The 21431-nt window shown below is 41.0% G+C and overlaps 1 pseudogene; it reads left to right on the top strand.

Annotated features, from left to right (window-relative positions):
- Window positions 1–215: 215 nt before the first annotated feature.
- Window positions 216–1520, top strand: LOC145042196 (putative long-chain-alcohol O-fatty-acyltransferase 5 pseudogene; annotated as a pseudogene).
- The last annotated feature ends 19911 nt before the right edge of the window (window positions 1521–21431 follow it).

Genomic DNA, 21431 nt, shown 5'->3' with positions numbered 1-21431 from the left:
TGTTAAATTATAAGAACATTGGACAATTAGAATGTATTTTATTATATGATACAAAACAATGTAATATTGTGAGTTTGTGTACCTTAGTTTATATAACTTAACTTTAAAGGTAACTTTTCTCATATATATATATATATATATATATATATATATATATATATATATATATATATATATATATATATATATATATATATAAAAGTTATCAATATTAATAGAAGTATAAAACACATTTTGTTTTCTATGATCGACCACCATAAAAGATAAGTGCTACACCCTTCTTGTTTCATTCTTTTTTCGCTGTCAGCTTCATAATCTATATTGTGTGTTTTGGAGAGAGAGGAAGTCATAAAGATCTAGAGGACATGGAGTTGAAAGAGGAGATGCATAACTTTATTAGGGTAGCATTATGTGCACTTATTTCACTTGGGTATTGCTATTTTGTTGGCAAGATTGTCCCGAAAGGTGTTTTAAGATTCCTCTCTATTCTCCCTGTTGTCCTCGTCTTTCTCTTCATCCCTCTGACACTAACCTCCGTTCACACGATCGGAGCTTTTTCCTTCTACATTTCATGGCTTGCAAACTTCAAACTCATTCTTTTCGCCTTTGAAAAAGGCCCCCTTTCATCACCTTCAACCACACTATTGCGGTTCTTTGCAGTGGCTTGTTTCCCGGTCGATGTTACTCAGTCCGATAAAGGGTTTTCGAATCCGAACAAAACGTCTTTGTTAACTTATGGCACGAAGGGAGTAATTCTTGCCATTTGCCTTCAGCTTTATCATCATCATAAAGAGGATGTGCACCCGTTGATAGCATGGTGCGTCTTCGGGTTGATTGTTTACTTAATGCTTGAGCTCTTCCTAGTTTTGAGCTCAGCCATAGTCGGGTTGTTTCTCAAGGTTGAGCTCGACCAACAGTTTGACGAGCCGTATCTTGCCACATCCCTGCAAGACTTTTGGGGACGGAGGTGGAACGTGATGGTCAACCGCATACTTCATCCGAGCGTTTACGAACCGATGCGTATACTCTCGATCAGGGTGGTTGGTCGATTGTGGGCCCCAGTTCCAGCAATCCTCACCACCTTCTTGGTTTCTGGCATCATGCATGAACTAATATTCTATTACTTTACTAGGGAATGGCCAACTGGGGAGGTGATGCTTTTCTTTGCTTTACATGGGGTTTGTTTGGTTCTCGAGGTGGTGATTAAGAAAGCTACAAGATATAAATGGAGTTTGCCGAATCAACTATCTAGACCACTAGTTTTGGCTTTCGTGCTGGCAACATCTTATTGGTTGTTTCTGCCAGAATTATCGAGGTGTAATGTGATCGAAAGAGCATTTGAAGATTACGTGGCTGTTAGTGAGTTAGCGACCGATGTGGTACGAACTATGCCAGTATTTTCCAAGTAGGAGTAGTTCCATGGCATTGCTTTTCAAATTTCAAATGGTATAATTAAGGACTTAAAGCATAAATTGTTTATGTAACAGTTCAAAGATGCAATATATTGTGTTTTTTGAGAACTTCACTTTTGCTTCCTAAGGTTTTGATTATTGTATTAACGTATTGATTAAATGGATTCTACAAATTGCGAATCATGATATGGACTGGAGTGGAGAAAATAAAATGTGAAATAAACCTAAAAATTATTAATAAGTGTGTAGTAGTTGGTTTACTATTAAAATGATAGTCCAAATTTCAATAGATATTGGGGAACTATACTGAACATTGACTTGTGTTGTGAGGTTCATACACAAGACAATAAACAGTATTCCATGTTAATAAATTTCAGTCACGTTCTTTTCGAAAAAGATGCTAATCAAGGCATGATTAAAGGTAATAATAATGTTTTTTATTCAAATATTAATGATAACATTGAAATCAATCTTTCGTTGGAAATGCCCATTCAGATAAGATGTGAGTGAATGATTTAGAATTCTGTGAAATGTTAGCCTAGTGGAAAATCACAACAACAAATTCTGGAAATTTTAAAAGAAACCAAAACCTAGTGGTCGGAAGGAGTACATGCCTCAACTATAAAACAAGTCAATATTTTGGAAATAACTCCTCGAATGAACTAATGTCAATAAGATAGAAGGTTTGAGAAGACTGGAGATTGTGAAGAGAATACGGGGGGAGGGGGTGTTGAGATTATATTTCATAAATGTAAAAGGGCTTTAATCACTTTGTAAAAAATTGAAAGGAAGAGAAATGTTTGAGAATGTTACTGACTAGATTCGTGAACTTAAGATGGTTAGAAGAGAGAGACAAGGCTCTAGTGGTGAAAACCAGGTAAACATGGAGATATGATCCTCTGGTTTAGATGATTGGGAGGAAGCAGATGAGAAAGAACATTTTGGTCACAAAGTCCTTGTTGATGTTTTAGTTGCACTGAGGTGTACTAGAAGTAAAGCGAGGCCAAGGGAGTTTAAAATTATGAAATAAAGAAAACACGATAAATACATGATAATGAGAGGATAAGGATAGTTTCCCTTTGGGAGAGATTTAGAAGTAAAGCAGGCCATGGAAGGCAACACTATGATATCTATTATATATTATTTAGACTTGCTTAGCCTAAATAATTATAAATAAACTCTTACTTGTTTTTATAACATCCATAGAAATCATGCTAATTTAAAACTTTTTAAATCAATCAAAAATCAATAATTATTACAAATTTGTTTTCAAAATGGTTTCGTGTCAGAGTATCCCAGAATCAAATCATAAAAACATAAGGAGGTGCACGATCACGCATTCATCTTCCCGCGATCATAAGAAGTACTTGAAACAAAATCAACAACTATAAGCCCGAAGCTTAGTGAGTTCCCCCAAAATGCCAAAGTCATACAATCATAATCATATCATATAAACAAACAGCATGCATAATGAGTCATCAACTTGACTGGACCGCCTCGCAGGGTCATCAGTCTATCTGGACCGCTCTTCGAGCCATCGCCACGTCTGGACCGCCTCTCAGGGCCTTCAGCCTATCCGAACCGCTTGTCGGGCCTTTGGCCTGACTGGTATGCCCTCCCGGGGCTGCAGTTTACCCGGACTGCCCTAGGTATGTTGGCCTTCAGCACAAAGCATGTCCGTCTCAACTCAACCTCCAATCAAACAATCATGAGCACGTAATATCATACACTACTATATATAACAGTCAAACCGATCTAACATATCACTAATCATAGCCACATCCTATAACCAGGATACTGACCCAACCGGTTACTAACATAGCATTATCCTATATACCAGGATACCGACCTGCCCGATCACTAAGCATGTCACCATCCTAACTACCAGGATGCAAATCAATAAGCATATAATGCAATAAACCCGGATACAAATCCTAAAAGGGTCGGCATTGGTGCCTTTGACCCTGTTAGTATAGTGAGGACAACTCACCTCACAAGTAGCTTGGGATGATAAATGCCAAACTCCACAAATACAACTCCAAACTCAATCACCTACATCCACCAATGATCCACGTTCATAAATTCCCAAATTACTAAAATACCCCCAGAAGTCAAACTGGTCAACCCCTGGTTAAAGTCAAACCCAATGGTCAAGGTCAACAGCCCATGTTGACCCAACTCGTCGAGTGTAGCCCACTGACTCATCGAGTCCTTCCAAAAATCAAGAAATTGTGAAAATCCTAGTTGACTCGCCGAGTCCATGCGGTGTCCAAATATCCACGAAAAATTGGTAACTGACTTGTCGAGTCATCTTAATGACTCGTCGAGTCCATGTAGAAACCAAAAACAACCAATCTTCATCTGACTCGTCGAGTTGACCATGCAACTCGTTGAGCCCCTTCAATCTATTTCTCATTCAGACATTTTAAGCTACCCTAAAGCTCTAAATTCTAGATCTAGCTTCCTAAGGCATAATTACCATGTAAAGTTGCACACTTTATGTTCATGTAAGGTTTTAAAGGCCAAAACCAAGCCAAAGAAGAGGTTCTAGGTAAGGAAAAGGCCATAACTTGCTAAAGACTAGAACTGTATGACTATAAGAACTTAGAGTTATCTAGATCTGAAGTTACAACCCAGATCCTGCCCAATACTCGAAATAACCCACAATCAACTAGAAATGGCCCTAAGCCTTTGCATGAAGAGACCTAGCTAGAGAGAAGTCAAGGTAACGACTTGTTACCTTCAAGATGAAGCCAAGATGAAGTAGAAATCAGATCCACAAGCTTCTCTTTGCTCTATGCTCCTTAGACTTCAATTTCTTTTCACAAAATCCACCTTCCAAGCTTCTTAACACAAAAAAAATGGAGAGTATGTGCGATTAGGGTTTTCTGAGCTCAAGGGGGATGGTAAGGGAGACAGAGGGAGGCTAATGACCCTTTAAATGGGGTGTACAACCCCGAACATTAGGGTTTTATTGCCCAGCTCCTACTCGTCGACTTGGGGTCCTCCAACTCATCGAGTAGACCACCTAAATCATGCGGCCTGATCCTCTTCTACACGACGAGTTGGGGCATCCAAGTTGTAGAGTAGGTCCAAGAATATGATTATAAGCTTTAAATTTTTATGCCTGGAAGTCGGGGTGTTACAATTCTCCCCCACTTGAACTAGACTTTGTCATCGAAGTCTGCCGCGATAAATAACTCGGGGTAATGCTCCCGCATCCTGCCTCTGGCTCCCTAGTCCACTCGGATACCCTCCAGTGTTACCATTGTACCTTTACTAAAGGTACTTCCTTTTTCCGTAGAACCTTCACTTTCCTCTCAATAATGGCTAATGGCCTATCCATGTGATTCAGGCGCTCTTCGATATGTATATCGTCTAAGGATACCACTGCCTCATCATCTAATATGTACTATCGCAAATGTAACACATGGAAAGTGTTGTGAATGTGACTAAGTTCTTTAGGAGATCCAGTCTATACACCACCTTACCAACCTTGGAAATGATCCTAAAAGGCCCAATATATCGGGGACCCAATTTCCTCCTCTTCCTGAAGTGAATCACACCCTTCCATGATGAGACCTTCAGTAATGCCATGTCTCCTACCTGGAACTGGAGCTCAGATTGGCTCCTGTTGGCGTAACTCTTTTGTCGATTCTGAGTGGTCTGCAACCGCTGTTTGATATTTTGAATCCTCTTGGTAGTCTGCTTAACTACCTCTGTTCGTCCCATCACCCTATGACCGATCTCATCCCAACAGACTGGGGTGTGGCATCTCCGCCTATACCACAACTCATATGGTGGAGCACTAATACTGGAGTGAAAGCTGTTTGTTGTAGGAGAACTCTACAAGGGGTAGGTAGGAGTCCCAACTCCTATCGAAGTCAATAACACAGGCTCTCAGCATATCCTCGAGACTTCGTACCGCTCACTCTAGCCATCTATCTGTGGAGGATAAGCCATACTAAAGTGCAGCCGCGTACCCAGTTCTTCGTGGAACTTCTACCAGAAACGGGAGGTGAATCAAACATCGCGGTCTGAGACAATATAGGCCGACACCCCATGGCGAGCAACGATCTCGTGGATATACTAGTCGGCCAGCTTCTCGGTCGATGATCTCTGCCGTATTGCTAAGAAGTGGGCACTCTTGGTCAACTGATCCATGATGACCATATAGCATCATAGCCCTTCGACATCCTCTGCAGCTTGGTGATAAAATCCATCATGATATGCCCCCATTTCTACATGGGAATTTCCAAAGGTTGCAGCCGATCATGCGGCCTCTAATGCTCGGCCTTGACAATCTGGCATGTCAAGCACCTCTCAACATGCTATGCAATCTCCCTCTTCATGCATGGCCACCGATACTCCATCGTAGATCCTGGTACATCTTGGTGGCTCCCGGGTGAGTAGAGAAGCGAGAGTTTTAGGCCTCCTCCCTAACAATCTGTCTGACCCCACCTGACATCGGAACCTAGACCCAACCGCAACAGTTCAATAATCCACGACTATCCTACACAAATCGGGTGTTCTCACCCTTAATCCTCTCAAGCTTGCAATTCTCTAGTCGCATACCCTCATCCTGGAACTCTCTAATCAATCCCACGAGTGAAGAATCCATTGATATCATTATACATGTCACTGGAGTAGACGATCTAGCTATCTTGCGGCTCAGCGCGGCCGCAAACAGATTCGCTTTACCTTGGTGGTGAAGAATCTCACAGTCTTGCGGTTCAGCGCGGCCGCAACCACATTCGACTGATCGATGATGTGCCTCGGACTCTTGTGGTCCGTGTATATGGTATAGGGACCCAATAGAGGTAATGTCTCCAAATCTTGAGAGAGAATACTACCGCTCCCAACTCAAGATCATGAGTAGGGTATCTCGTCTTGGGCGGCTTCAACTGCCGCGGTGTGTAGGGTATCACTCGTCCTCTCTGCATGAGGACCGATTCCAGTCCCATGATGGATAGATCAAAGAAAATTCCAAAATCCTCAACTCCCTTTGGATGAGTCAAGACTGGAGCCTCACAAAGTCGCTGTCTGAGTCTGCTACTCAGAGTCCCATCAAAATCCACCCCTTCCTCGTCAGATGAGTGAGGGGTACTGCAATCTTAGAGAAATCCTATATGAATCTTCGGTAGTACCTTACCAATCCCAATAGGCTCCAGATATCCGAGGGAGATTTTGGATCCTCCCACTGCATAACCGTCTATATCTTGGCCGGATCGACCAAAATCACCTCCTAGGTAAAAAGATGTCCAAGGAACTGAACCTCTTGCAAATAAAATTCACACTTCGAGAACTTGGCATAAAGCCACTCTCATCTCAAAACTCCCAATAGCTCCCGAAGATGGTCCCCATGCTACTCTCGGGTCTTGGTGTACACCAAGGTATCATCTAAGAACACGATGACCGAGCGATCGAGCATTGGTCTGTAGACCTGATTCATTAGGTCCATGAACACTTCCGACATGTTGGTGATCCCAAACGGTATCACCGCGAACTCATAATGACCATAACGAGTCCAGAACGCGGTCTTCTCCATGTCCACCTCCCTAATCTTGACCTGATGGTACCTAGACCTCAGGTCTATCTTAGAGAACCAAGATGCTCCCTGCAACTAATCAAAAAGATCATCTTTCATCGGGATTGGATAACGGTTCTTCACCATCAACTTGTTCAACTCTCGGTAGTTGATGCACATCCGGTGCGAACAATCCTTCTTCCTGACAAAGAGAATCGACGCTCCATATGGAGAACTTTTCGAACAAATGAACTGCTTGCCCAACAGCTCTTACAACTGTGATGACATCTCCTATATCTCTGGTTGTGTCAACCGGTATGATGCCTTAGCGATAGGGGCTGCACCTAACACTAAGTCAATCCTAAACTTGACCTGCCTCTCGAGAGGCACTCCGTGTAACTCCTCCGAAAACACGTCAGCAAACTCCCTGACTACTGGAACCTCTGAAACAGAAGTCTGATCACTGACCCATGTGTCTAGAACATATGCTAGATAAACCGCACACCCGTGCTGAATATACTGCCGAGCCCTGGTGGCTGAGCAGAACCGTGGACCCAACTTGGTGCCCTCTCCGTAGACAACTAGTTCTCCCTACTTGAGGTTTGAACTACCACTCGCTGACCCTCGCAGCTGATCATGGCACTGCAGTGACTAAGCCAGTCCATACCCGCGACCACAAAAACATCCCCCATGGGAATCGGAATCAAGTCTATCGGAACATACGTGCTTTGTAATGAATAAAATTTTGAAATACTATGTGAAATTGAGTGTTGAGTTCTAACAGATGGTTTTTACTAGAAATAAAGTAAAACTATGTTTAGAATCACTCAGAAAATATTGGAAGTCTTATGAAATCCAATTAAAAGCCAAATAGTGAAATTTAGCGAAAATATAAAATTTTAAATAGGTAAAATTTTATTATTTTTTGTTGTAGAGAATCTCGTTAGAAACTTGTAAGCGAAAACCTCGTCAAAATCCGAGTTATAACGAAGAAGTTATGACCAACCGAAGGTTCGCTACAAAACCGGCACGAAACCGAATGACGTAAAAAGTGAGTTTTTGATAAACTACTTTTTAGCTTTATTAATCCAAATGAAAGTCGTAGTATTCATTAAACCGAGAAATTCGATAAAAAGAACACGAAAATCTTACTTTGTATGAGGAAGTTATGATTTTTCGAAGTTTCAACTTAGCAGTAAACATCTAAAAACTCGAATTTTAGATCGAGTGATATTTGACCGATACATCCTAAATGAGAATTGAAGGTCTCATCATTTTTAGTACAACAGTAAAAAGTATGACGAAAACGGATGCCGGATGAAGAAGTTATGAATTTTTAACGGATTTTCCTGTCCCGGTCTGTTAAAAATAATAGTATTAAAAATAAATTCAAAATTAGCCGACGAAGTCTAAACGAAAGTTGTAGGGCATAATTTTAGCTACGCGTGCATATAAAGAACGTCAAAAATGGAACTCGTATGTGCATATTATGGATTTTAGAAGTTCGAGGCTCGAAAACCGAGAAATCTCACATGAATAGTACCGGCCACGTCACCTCGCACGAAGCAGGTGCGTCACCGGAAACGTGGCCAAATCCGAAGCAAGCGCGTGTTCCCTTCTGATTCGCCGAGGCCGAGGTCCAGCAGGACCGAGACACGTCTCGCCTACCAGCTTCGCCTCCGAACCACACTGACCGAGCCTCGCATGCGCGCCAACTGTTCTGACCCTCGCATCCGAGCCTCGCCTTCGCGCCACCTGCCCCTCGCTGCTGACGCCACCGAGATGCTTCGCTGCTTGCTTCCTTCCCAGCCGACTCCGAACCTCAGCCTATAAATAGGAGGGTTCGAACCCTCCCGATTAGAATTTAAAAATTGCCACTTTTAGCCCCTCTTTCCATATTTTCTTCATTTTGACTTTCCCGAAGCCCCGGTATCAATTTTAGCATCCAAAACACGTCCCGAGACCCCCGAGAAGCCCGGAAATTTTATCTTTTTGGTTTTGAAGCCCTACCTTCGTAGAGCCCGGTTTTCAATTAAGCTCCCGGTTTTCAACATAGAAAGTCATATTTAAAGCCGAAGTGCTGTCCAAATTACTATTTTAACCACTGGTTAACTTAAGGTGAGTTCAATATATAGGAACAATTGTATGCTATGTATTATATGTGCTATGTGCTTTTTAGTGTTATTATTCTGAGTTATTTTCTCGTGTTATTCGCTATGTTTATAGCAATTGTAATACCTTTGAGCATGTGATCAGTGAAAGTACTTAGATTCACATTGGTACTGGTACGTAGGCTCTGGCCATGTAGAGCATGTGTCCCTAAGAGAATGACTTCTATTCTATGGCATTTGCAAATGGTTATACAGGACTATAAGCCTGAAATCTAACAAGATGTTAATCAGAAATTGCATGTCTTCTATGCCATTTGGGCCAAAGCTTTATTGATGTATATATAGAATTGAAAAGTATATCTTTGAATAAAGTCTTTGATTGATATGAACGCTTGTCACATGATCTCACATACATCTTGTTGTTCCTCTTTGCTTTTGCCACATTGAAGTATATATATGGCATAACATTATATTTTATCTATTTTTGAACTCACTAAGCGTCACCGCTTACCCTATTAATGTTTGACAATTGCAGGTGATAAGTAACTAGTATGTTTACATACTATTGAAAGATGTAGAATAGTTTGTAATAGTACTTTTGTACTACAATTTATGTTTGTATAAATTACAATATCCTGGGTAGTTATGTAATATATATAACACTTTGTAATAGAAGGTTTGTGTCCAATAGTTTTTAATTCCCTTTTTATCAATGTAAAATATTGCTTTTATGAATATGCAAATAGCATGTTTTGGAGTAATGATATTTTGAAGTACGAAAGTTTGGGTCTTTCAAAAATACGAAAGTTGGGGTCTTTCAACCATGGTATCAGAGCAGTAGTTTAAGCGAACTAAATTCCACGGATTGGTATTTAGACTTAAACTATAGGAAGTTCAATATATGAATTTAATCATTGTAAGTATAGGGATACAAACCATAGGAAGTATATAAGTAAAAGTATTAGGTAATAGTAAACCCTAATATTCTAAAATACTATCTTACTCCGTATTTCAGATTGATGGCTGAACAAGTAAGTAGCCATACCCCTGATGTTGGTGGAGATCCTCAACCCGAGGAAGTGAATACTCCAGTATCTCCTCGTGAGGAGCGACTTTTAGGTAAACTTACCGGTGTTATTCGACAGACTCTTGAAGAACACAAAAAGAATGATGATAAAGGAAAAGAGAAAGTCACTGGAGAATCTTCAAGCGGAAAGGTGAAGCGTCCCTTGCTCAAAGATGTCAAGAGTAGTGGTGCTACAGAGTTTTTTGGTATCCTTAATCTGTGACATCCCCAAAATCCTCGGCCAGAAAAGACCGATTTCATTTATGCTTTTTAAAATAATTTTCAGAGTAAATCCTTTTAATTTTAAAAGAGATGCGGAATTTGTTCCCAAAAACAAAACTTGATAAAATAGACATTTATCAAAACATTTCATAAAGAAATATGATTTCATTTCATAATCAAAAGACGGGATGTCATGTTCCAATACAGATCATAAAGCATAAACGATAGCATTACAAGTCATTCAACAAATATATACATATACAGACTTGTAAACAAAACAACTTGATGTTTGCCCATCTTAAGATCTTGCGCCACTTCTTGTAAAATAAATCAACTGAGTGGGTCAGGCTTGGGAGCCTGGTGAGCATATAGGGTTTTCAACCCACAATAATTATATTTAATTTCAACAATCAACAATAAACCCGATTACCCATTCCCGTTATCCTCACCTTACGTTCCTAAAAATAACGTCTATTATAAGGAACTTATTTCAGGATTTTCATCGGGACGGACATCACTGCAGAGGGGCTTCCTCAACAATAAGTGTCCTAAAGGCAACCATGTGGGGGATAGAGTACACCGGTGAACACGTCGTTCACAACACCTACAGGTAATGAGCCTGCTAGTGTTCCACAGGACAGTCTAGAATAGTCCGTGGTCGTCATCCATACTCCGCTGAATGACTAGAATAACACCAATAACACCGAGGCCTCTCATCTGTTTATTACACACCAATTATCTACCCATGTTCTACCCAACATATTAGTAGATAAAAATATACATTTTTATACATAGTTTAAAAACCTGTATAACATGTTTTAATCAACACATATTCCACATAACAGATGAGGCATACACACATAACACGTATTTCATAGAGAATACATCATATCTATAAGATAGAAGAGAGTGAATATACACTCACACGTATAACAACCAAGTATATACACATAACACGTATTTTATAGGAAATACTTCATAATATTGCGTTGGAATGAAAATAACTACACACTCACCTGATCAAAAGATGATCGGGCAGCACTACGGCTTGTAGAAGAGGTGTTTCTCCGTAGATCTGGAAGATCTTCACAAAACCGGGCTCCTCGCGGGCAGCGTTTCGGCTCGGGAATAACGCTCTTCGGGATCCTCGGGGCTTCGGATCTTACTTCGGGGCTCGGGAATGATACCGGGGCTTTGGGGTATAAACGGCACGCAAATCGAGGCAAAACTTAGAGAGAGGGAAGAGTTTGAACAAGAGAAAATGGCTGAATTCGAGTTCTATTTATAGGCTGCTGGGTCTGGGATTACGCGGGGCGTACTCAAATTACGCGGGGCGTACTCAGTACGCGGGGCGTACTCAGGTTACGCGGGGCGTACTTTGACGTCACTGCGTGCGTCGACTGGTGGCACTCGAGTATTGGTCAGACAAGTTGCAACCGACTGAGTACGCGGGGCGTACTCAAATTACGCGGGGCGTAATTGACTTGTCAAACTTCTAAATTGCGTAACTTTCGCATACGAGCTCCGTTTTCGACGTTCTTTATATCCACGCGAAGGTCAGACCATACTCTACAACTTTCATTTAGACTCCGTCGGCTAATTTTGACTTTTATTTTTATTATTTATTTTTAGAAGGCCGGGACAGAAAAACTTCGTTATAAATTCATAACTTCTTCGTCTGACGTCCGTTCTTGCCTAACTTTTCATCGTTTTGCTACTAACAACAAGATCTTCGATTCTCATTTAGATTGTTTCGGCTAAAAACCGCTCGATCTCAAATCGAGTATTCGGGCTGTATACTGCTAAGTCGAAACTTCATAAAATCATAACTTCCTCATACGAAGTCAGATTTGGGCGTTCCTTTTATGCACGCTCTCGGTTTAACGAAATCTACGACTTTCGTTTAGATCGCTAAGGCTAAATATCGCTCTATCTTAAATTCATATTTTACGTCACTCAGCGTCGTACCGGTTCTGTCGCGAAACTTCGACAGGTCATAACTTCTTCGTTATAACTCGGATTTTGGCATTCCTTATATCTCCGGAATCCTTGTTTCGACCAATACAACTTTATGCAAAGATATCGGGCTTATCTCACATTTTAATTTTGACGCTTATTTTATTCTTAATTCATTAAATTATAATAATTAAGAAAATAAACACATAAATCACATAATTCACAAATAATACATTTTTATTATTTCAAATTGGGGTTACAAAGGTTAACCTAGACTATTACATTGCTAAAAATAGCAAGCCTAGAAACACGGGCGTTACAATTCTCTCCACCTTAGAATGATTCCGTCCCCGGAATCACACACCAACAAACAAATGCGGATAGCAACTCATCATGTCACTCTCCGTCTCCCAGGTGAGATTTGGCCCATTCGTGTGTTTCCATAGGACAAGCACTAACTCCACCATCTTACGTCGCAATTTCTTAGTCTTTCGGTCAACAATTGCCTCCGGTTCCTCAATCAACCTTTTGTTCTCATCGATCCTCAACTCTGAAAGTGGAATTATGTCGGGAACTTCTCCCGTGAACTTCCTCAAATAACACACATGGAAAGTGTTATGAATTCCATTCAGTTCTTCTGGTAGTTCGAGCTTGTAAGCTTGGTTCCCAATCCTTTGAAGAACTTTAAACGGTCCAATAAACCTTGGACTTAACTTTCCCCTTTTTCCAAATCTTATAAGTCCCTTCCACGGCGAGACTTTAAGCAAAACCGAATCTCCAACTTCAAAAGTCATCGGTCTTCGCTTTTTGTCAGCATAACTCTTTTGACGATCCTGAGCTGCTAACATTCTCTCCCTAATTATTTTCAAGTTTTCAGCAGTTTGATGGACTATCTCCGGCCCCATAAACTGCTTTTCCCCAGCCTCAAGCCAACAAGACGACGTACGACACTTCTGTCCATACAAAGCTTGATAAGGTGCCATCTTTATGCTCGAGTGAAAACTATTATTATAGGAAAATTCTACCAAAGGTAAATGTTCATCCCAATTACCTAGGAATTCCAAGGTACATGTTCTTAACATATCTTCAAGTGTTTGTATCGTCCGTTCGCTCTGACCATCAGTCTGCGGATGGTAAGCTGTACTTAAACACAACTTGGTACCCAATTCCTCTTGTAGACCTTTCCAAAATCTTGAGGTGAAACGACTATCACGATCCGACACAATTGTTAGCGGAACACCGTGAAGTCTCACAATTTCCTTCACGTAAGAATTCGCAAGCTTTTCCATAGACCATTTCTCATTGGCTGCTATGAAATGCGCACTCTTAGTGAATCGATCGACGACCACCCAAATCATGTCGTGACCATTCTTTGTTCTGGGCAGTTTAGTGACAAAATCCATAGTAATGTCTTCCCACTTACCCATAGGCACAGGCAATGGTTCTAAACTCCCGTACGGTTTCTGATGTTGTGCCTTGACTCTTGCACAAGTCACACACTCGGCCACATACTTCGCAATGTCGAGCTTCATCGTCGGCCACCAATAATAGGGTTTCAGGTCCCTATACATTTTAGTGCTACCGGGATGAATTGAGTACATGGTCTTGTGAGCTTCTTCCATCAGAAGATCTCTGACTCCTCCTGTCTTAGGTATCCAAATCCGATCTTGGAACACCTTCAGTCCGTGTCTGTTTACACCGAACACCAACGTTTTGCCCAAACGTTCTTCCTTTCGGTCATTCTTCTCCGAAGCTTCCTCTTGAGCTTTCTTTATACTTTCCAAAATAGTCGAGACAACTTCAATTCTCAACGCCCTTGGCCTTCTCCTTTCAAGATTGACTTTCCGACTGAGAGCATCAGCGACAACATTGGCTTTACCGGGGTGGTAAAGTATCTCACAGTTGTAGTCTTTAAGTAGTTCCAGCCAGCGTCGTTGCCTCATATTCAATTCTTTCTGACTAAAGAGATATTGGAGACTCTTATGATCAGTGAAAAGTTTGCACTTCGTGCCATAGAGGTAATGCCTCCATATTTTCAAAGCGAAAACTACCGCTGCCAACTCCAAATCATGAGTCGGGTAGTTCTTTTCATGCTCTTTCAGCTGTCGAGATGCATACGCGATCACCTTATCTCTTTGGGTCAAAACACAACCCAATCCAACACCAGACGCATCGCTATAAACAGCGAAGTCTTCAACTCCATCGAGTAGAGAAAGTATCGGTGCCTCGCATAGTTTCTTCTTTAGCTTCTCGAATGCTTCTTTATGCTTATCACTCCAAGCATAAGTAGCTCCTTTGTGGGTCAAAGCTGTTAATGGACTAGCAATCGAAGAAAAGCCTTGGATAAACCTTCGGTAATATCCGGCTAATCCTAAAAAGCTTCGAATCTCCGTGGGACTTTTTGGTTGTTCCCACTTCATTACAGCTTCAATCTTTGCTGGATCAACCATTATACCTTCTTGGTTGACCACGTGACCCAAGAATTGGACTTCTCGAATCCAAAAATCACATTTGGAGAACTTCGCATACAGCTTCTCCTTCTTCAAGACTTCCAAAACTTCTCGCAAGTGTCTGCCATGCTCCTATTGGCTTTTTGAATAAATCAGAATGTCATCTATGAACACTATCACAGATTTATCAAGGAACGGGTTACAAACTCTGTTCATTAAATCCATGAATGCTGCGGGAGCATTGGTTAGTCCAAACGACATAACCAAAAACTCATAGTGTCCATATCGGGTTCTGAATGCAGTCTTCTCTATATTCTGCTCTCTTACTTTTAGCTGATGATATCCTGACCTCAAGTCGATCTTTGAGAAATAACTTGAACCTTGTAGCTGATCGAATACGTCATCAATCCTCGGCAACAGATATCTATTCTTTATTGTTGCCTTATTCAGCTCTCGGTAATCAATGCACATCCTCATGCTTCCATCTTTCTTCTTTACGAATAACACCGGAGCTCCCCAGGGTGATGAACTAGGTCTAATGAAACCTTTGTCCAATAATTCCTGAAGTTGCATCATTAGCTCCTTCATCTCCGTCGGTGCTAATCGATAAGGTGCTTTTGCAATTGGCGTTGTTCCGGGCAACAAGTCAATACGAAATTCTACCTGTCGATCGGGCGGTAATCCAGGAAGATCTTCGGGAAATACTTCCGGATAATCACACACAACGGGAATATTTTGCATCACCTTCTTTTCCTTCTTAGCATCGATCACGAATGCTAAATATGATGTACATCCCTTGGTCAAACACTTTCTGGCTTTCATTAGGGAAATGATTCCAGAATTTACTCTGCGTTTATCTCCATACACCATAAACGATTCCTTTCCAGGCGGATTCACTTTCACTATTTTCTTTTTGCATAAAATTTCGGCATCATTGGCACTAAGCCAATCTATTCCCAAAACGATGTCGAAACCATTAAGTTCTATAGGTAATAATTCCTCGTGGAACTTATTCCCATTCAAATCAATTAAAATGTTTTTCATACGATGGCTAACAGGTACAATCTTGCCACTAGCAACTTCGACTAATAAAGCATTATCTAGTCTCACAATAGGCAAAGCTAGTTTTCTACCAAATTCATGCGATATAAATGAGTAGTTGGCTCCAGAATCAAATAAAATTTGGGCAGGCAATTTGTTAACGAGAAAGGTACCTGAAGCGACATCAGCTTCATCTTTAGCAGCTTCTAGTGTCATCTGGAATGCTCTCGCCTTTGGCTTTGGCGAAATGTTGGGTCTTGCTGCCTCCTTCTTCTTCGGACAATCCCTTGAGATGTGCCCCTCCTCACCACAACCATAACAAACATTCTTGGTGAAGGTGCATTCGTTGGCATAATGCCCTGGCTTTCCACATTTGTAGCATGTGGTTTCCCCGCCACACTTCCCATGATGCTTCTTCTTGCACTTGTCGCACCATTTCGCCTCTACCTTTCCTCCACTTCCTCTCGAACTAGACTTCGAGAATTTACTTTTCTTGCTGGACCCTGAAAATCCATCGATTTTCCTTTTCTCACCAACCTCTGACCTTTCTAGACCTTTTTCCCTGATCTGGGTCTCAACATTTCTAGCAGCCCAGATGGCGGCTTTCAATGTGGTCGCTTGCTTAACCATTGGACCATAGTCCGCTGGTAGTCCAAGGGCAAACTTGTTGACCTTAGAGAGTTCTGTAGGCACCAAATATGGGATAAACTTCATCTTTTCCGTGAAACTTGTAGCGTATTCAGTAACGCTCAATTTCCCTTTCTTCAAATTCTGAAACTCATTACTGATTTCCAGAAGGTCCTGCTCGGAGCAGTATTGCAGTTTTAGTTGTTCCAGAAAGTCTTCCCAAGACATTTTGCTTGCTTCTCCCTTGGGCATAGAGTCAGCTAACAGCTTCCACCAACTCAACACGCCAGATTTTAGCAGAGGGATCGCAAGAGCGGTCTTCTGCCTGTTGCTGCATTCGCAACTTTCAAACATAGTCTCCATTTCAGAGACCTAGTCCATAACTTGTACCGGCGTCGGGCTTCCGGATAGGCATGGTGGTTTGGATGCCATGAAATCCTTATACTTGCACCCACGACCATCATTTCCTCCATACTGGTTATTGCGTCTAACCACTGGTTGTTCGTCTTGACCAATGATCCCACTAAAGTTTTCTCCTTCAGACTGCCCTCCATTCTCCTCGGGCTCTTCCGCTTGAATTGATGGTTCTTCACGATTCTGCCTAAGCAGGCGTCTCGTTTCTTCCATCTGACGATCCAACATCATTTGAATCATCATTTGTACACCAACCATTGTTATCGGCTCAGGTGCAGCAGCTACGACAGGTACTTGCTCGATTACAGGGGGTTGATTCCTGTTTTCATTAGCATTTCCAACTCCGCTTCTTGTTCTCACCATTTTGATCTATACACCGAATAATTTCACCTTATTACTCCAAACGATTACATGCTAGTTCTAATATCGTACATATACGCTTAGAATCCTAAACACATAAACCTTCAGATCCGGTTGGCAATAAACCATAGATCCGAACAAATAATATCATATATGGCAACATATAACATTTAGCACATAAAAGCATTTTAGGCAACATTCCTAAAATAAACTAGTGCTTGTGTCTAAAATCCAACAGACACACACCTCGCAATCTCCACTTAGAATGCTAAGTTTAAGTTTAGAAATCCTACAAATTCCTAATTCGCTTAAACTAATGCTCTGATACCAACTGTGACATCCCCAAAATCCTCGGCCAGAAAAGACCGATTTCATTTATGCTTTTTAAAATAATTTTCAGAGTAAATCCTTTTAATTTTAAAAGAGATGCGGAATTTGTTCCCAAAAACAAAACATGATAAAATAGACATTTATCAAAACATTTCATAAAGAAATATGATTTCATTTCATAATCAAAAGACGGGATGTCATGTTCCGATACAGATCATAAAGCATAAACGATAGCATTACAAGTCATTCAACAAATATATACATATACAGACTTGTAAACAAAACAACTTGATGTTCGCCCATCTTAAGCTCTTGCGCCACTTCCTGTAAAATAAATCAACTGAGTGGGTCAGGCTTGGGAGCCTGGTGAGCATATAGGGTTTTCAACCCACAATAATTATATTTAATTTCAACAATCAACAATAAACCCGATTACCCATTCCCGTTATCCTCACCTTACGTTCCTAAAAATAACGTCTATTATAAGGAACTTATTTCAGGATTTTCATCGGGACGGACATCACTGCAGAGGGGCTTCCTCAACAATAAGTGTCCTAAAGGCAACCATGTGGGGGATAGAGTACACCGGTGAACACGTCGTTCACAACACCTACAGGTAATGAGCCTGCTAGTGTTCCACAGGACAGTCTAGAATAGTCCGTGGTCGTCATCCATACTCTGCTGAATGACTAGAATAACACCAATAACACCGAGGCCTCTCATCTGTTTATTACACACCAATTATCTACCCATGTTCTACCCAACATATTAGTAGATAAAAATATACATTTTTATACATAGTTTAAAAACCTGTATAACATGTTTTAATCAACACATATTCCACATAACAGATGAGGCATACACACATAACACGTATTTCATAGAGAATACATCATATCTATAAGATAGAAGAGAGTGAATATACACTCACACGTATAACAACCAAGTATATACACATAACACGTATTTTATAGGAAATACTTCATAATATTGCGTTGGAATGAAAATAACTACACACTCACCTGATCAAAAGATGATCGGGCAGCACTACGGCTTGTAGAAGAGGTGTTTCTCCGTAGATCTGGAAGATCTTCACAAAACCGGGCTCCTCGCGGGCAGCGTTTCGGCTCGGGAATAACGCTCTTCGGGATCCTCGGGGCTTCGGATCTTACTTCGGGGCTCGGGAATGATACCGGGGCTTTGGGGTATAAACGGCACGCAAATCGAGGCAAAACTTAGAGAGAGGGAAGAGTTTGAACAAGAGAAAATGGCTGAATTCGAGTTCTATTTATAGGCTGCTGGGTCTGGGATTACGCGGGGCGTACTCAAATTACGCGGGGCGTACTCAGTACGCGGGGCGTACTTTGACGTCACTGCGTGCGTCGACTGGTGGCACTCGAGTATTGGTCAGACAAGTTGCAACCGACTGAGTACGCGGGGCGTACTCAAATTACGCGGGGCGTAATTGACTTGTCAAACTTCTAAATTGCGTAACTTTCGCATACGAGCTCCGTTTTCGACGTTCTTTATATCCACGCGAAGGTCAGACCATACTCTACAACTTTCATTTAGACTCCGTCGGCTAATTTTGACTTTTATTTTTATTATTTATTTTTAGAAGGCCGGGACAGAAAAACTTCGTTATAAATTCATAACTTCTTCGTCTGACGTCCGTTCTTGCCTAACTTTTCATCGTTTTGCTACTAACAACAAGATCTTCGATTCTCATTTAGATTGTTTCGGCTAAAAACCGCTCGATCTCAAATCGAGTATTCGGGCTGTATACTGCTAAGTCGAAACTTCATAAAATCATAACTTCCTCATACGAAGTCAGATTTGGGCGTTCCTTTTATGCACGCTCTCGGTTTAACGAAATCTACGACTTTCATTTAGATCGCTAAGGCTAAATATCGCTCTATCTTAAATTCATATTTTACGTCACTCAGCGTCGTACCGGTTCTGTCGCGAAACTTCGACAGGTCATAACTTCTTCGTTATAACTCGGATTTTGGCATTCCTTATATCTTCGGAATCCTTGTTTCGACCACTACAACTTTGTGAAAAGATATCGGGCTTATCTCACATTTTAATTTTGACGCTTATTTTATTCTTAATTCATTAAATTATAATAATTAAGAAAATAAACACATAAATCACATAATTCACAAATAATACATTTTTATTATTTCAAATTGGGGTTACAAAGGTTAACGTAGACTATTACATTGCTAAAAATGGCAAGCCTAGGAATACGGGCGTTACATAATCCTATAATTGTTCTAACTTGGATTCAGAACACCGATAAAGTATTTCGTGTTTCTCATGTGGATGAGGAAGACAAGGCTATCTATGCTTCTGCAATGCTCATTGGAGAAGCTTTAGCCTGGTGGGAAGCAACATATGAAGCTCTTGATGGATGTGACCAGGAGAACTTGTCCTAGGAGTTGTTCAAGACTCATGTGCTAGAGAAGTATTGTCCTCTAGATATGAGGAGAAGATTGGAGAAGGAATTCCTCGAGCTTAAACAATGAGGAATGACTGTGAATGAGTATGAAAGTCAATTTAATCAAAGAGAAAGGTTTGCTATGAAGTATATTCCAAATGAAGACGAGAAAATTCAGTTATTCATGGAGGGACTACGACATGAAATCCATGATTTCGTTGTCAATCGGGATGTTATAACATTCGATAAAGTTGTTGAGTATGCTCGAAGGTGTGAGCATGACTTAGAAATACGTGGTGCCACTCTTACTATTCCACAGCATCCACGTACTGAAAGAACTACTCCTGCTTCCACTATTCCACCAGCTCAATCTATTCGAACTGATCCTAGCAAGCAAGCCCAATCTCAGAGTGATTTTCGTGGCCGTGGTAGGTCACAATCTTTTTCTATTCAATCGCCGTCATGTCGCGTTTGTGGAATGAATCATCCGGGTCAATGCAAAATAGACAAGGAATCCATTGTCTGTTATGGGTGTGGAGAAACAGGCCATATCAAGCCAACTTGCCCAAGGAAGGATGTGATTTGTTATGCATGTGGTATTACTGGCCACAAGAAGTGTTTTTGCCTTACTCTTACCAGCCAAGTGACGGGAAGTCAAGCTTCAGTTCAATATCCAGCGAGAAGTCAAGTCCCTGTCCAACAACCCAAGAGTACTCCAGCTAAAAAGGCAGAGGCGCCAAAAGCTAAGGGTCGTGCTTTGTAGATTACCGCAGAGGAAGCACGTGAGGACCGGAATGTCGCTATGGGTACATTTCTTGTCAACTCTAGACCTGCTCACATCTTATTTGATTTTGGCGCCTAAGATTCTTTCGTATCTTATGAATTTGCACCTTCTTTTCAAACTATTTGCTATGCACTCGCGCAACCATTTCATGTAGATACTGCAGGAAGTATATCAGTACTTGCTGATAAAATCTATAGGGAATGTGTCATAGAAATTGAAGGCTATAATTTTCTTGCTAACCTAATCCCTATCTCCTTGCCTAATTTCGATATTATTCTCGGCATGGATTGGTTGTCAAAGAACCATGCAGAACTCTTGTGTTACGAAAAGATGGTATGCATTCCTATTGAAGGGGAAGATCCTATTCATGTCTACGGTGAACAAAGGATCTTAAAAATAATCTCTTTCCTCAAAGATCGTAAATTATATCGAAAGGTTGTCCAATCTATCTGGCCTATACAGTTGACATCTCAAGAAAGGAGAATAAAACTATAAATGATATTCCCATTGTTAACGAATATCCCGATGTTTTCCCTGATGATCTGCCTGGACTTCCTCCGGACATACAAATAGAATTCCGAATTGACCTTGTGCCCGGTGTTGCTCCGATTGCAAAGACTCCTTATCGTCTTGCGCCAGCCGAGATGAAAGAAATGATGATCCAACTGCAGGAATTACTTGACAAAGG

Source organism: Lactuca saligna, chromosome 4 (assembly GCF_052625555.1).
Source record: "Lactuca saligna cultivar CGN05327 chromosome 4, ASM5262555v1, whole genome shotgun sequence".
Classification (NCBI taxonomy): Eukaryota; Viridiplantae; Streptophyta; class Magnoliopsida; order Asterales; family Asteraceae; genus Lactuca; species Lactuca saligna.
The sequence above is the reverse complement of the archived record's forward strand: the minus strand, read 5'-3'. Positions and strand labels throughout refer to the sequence as shown.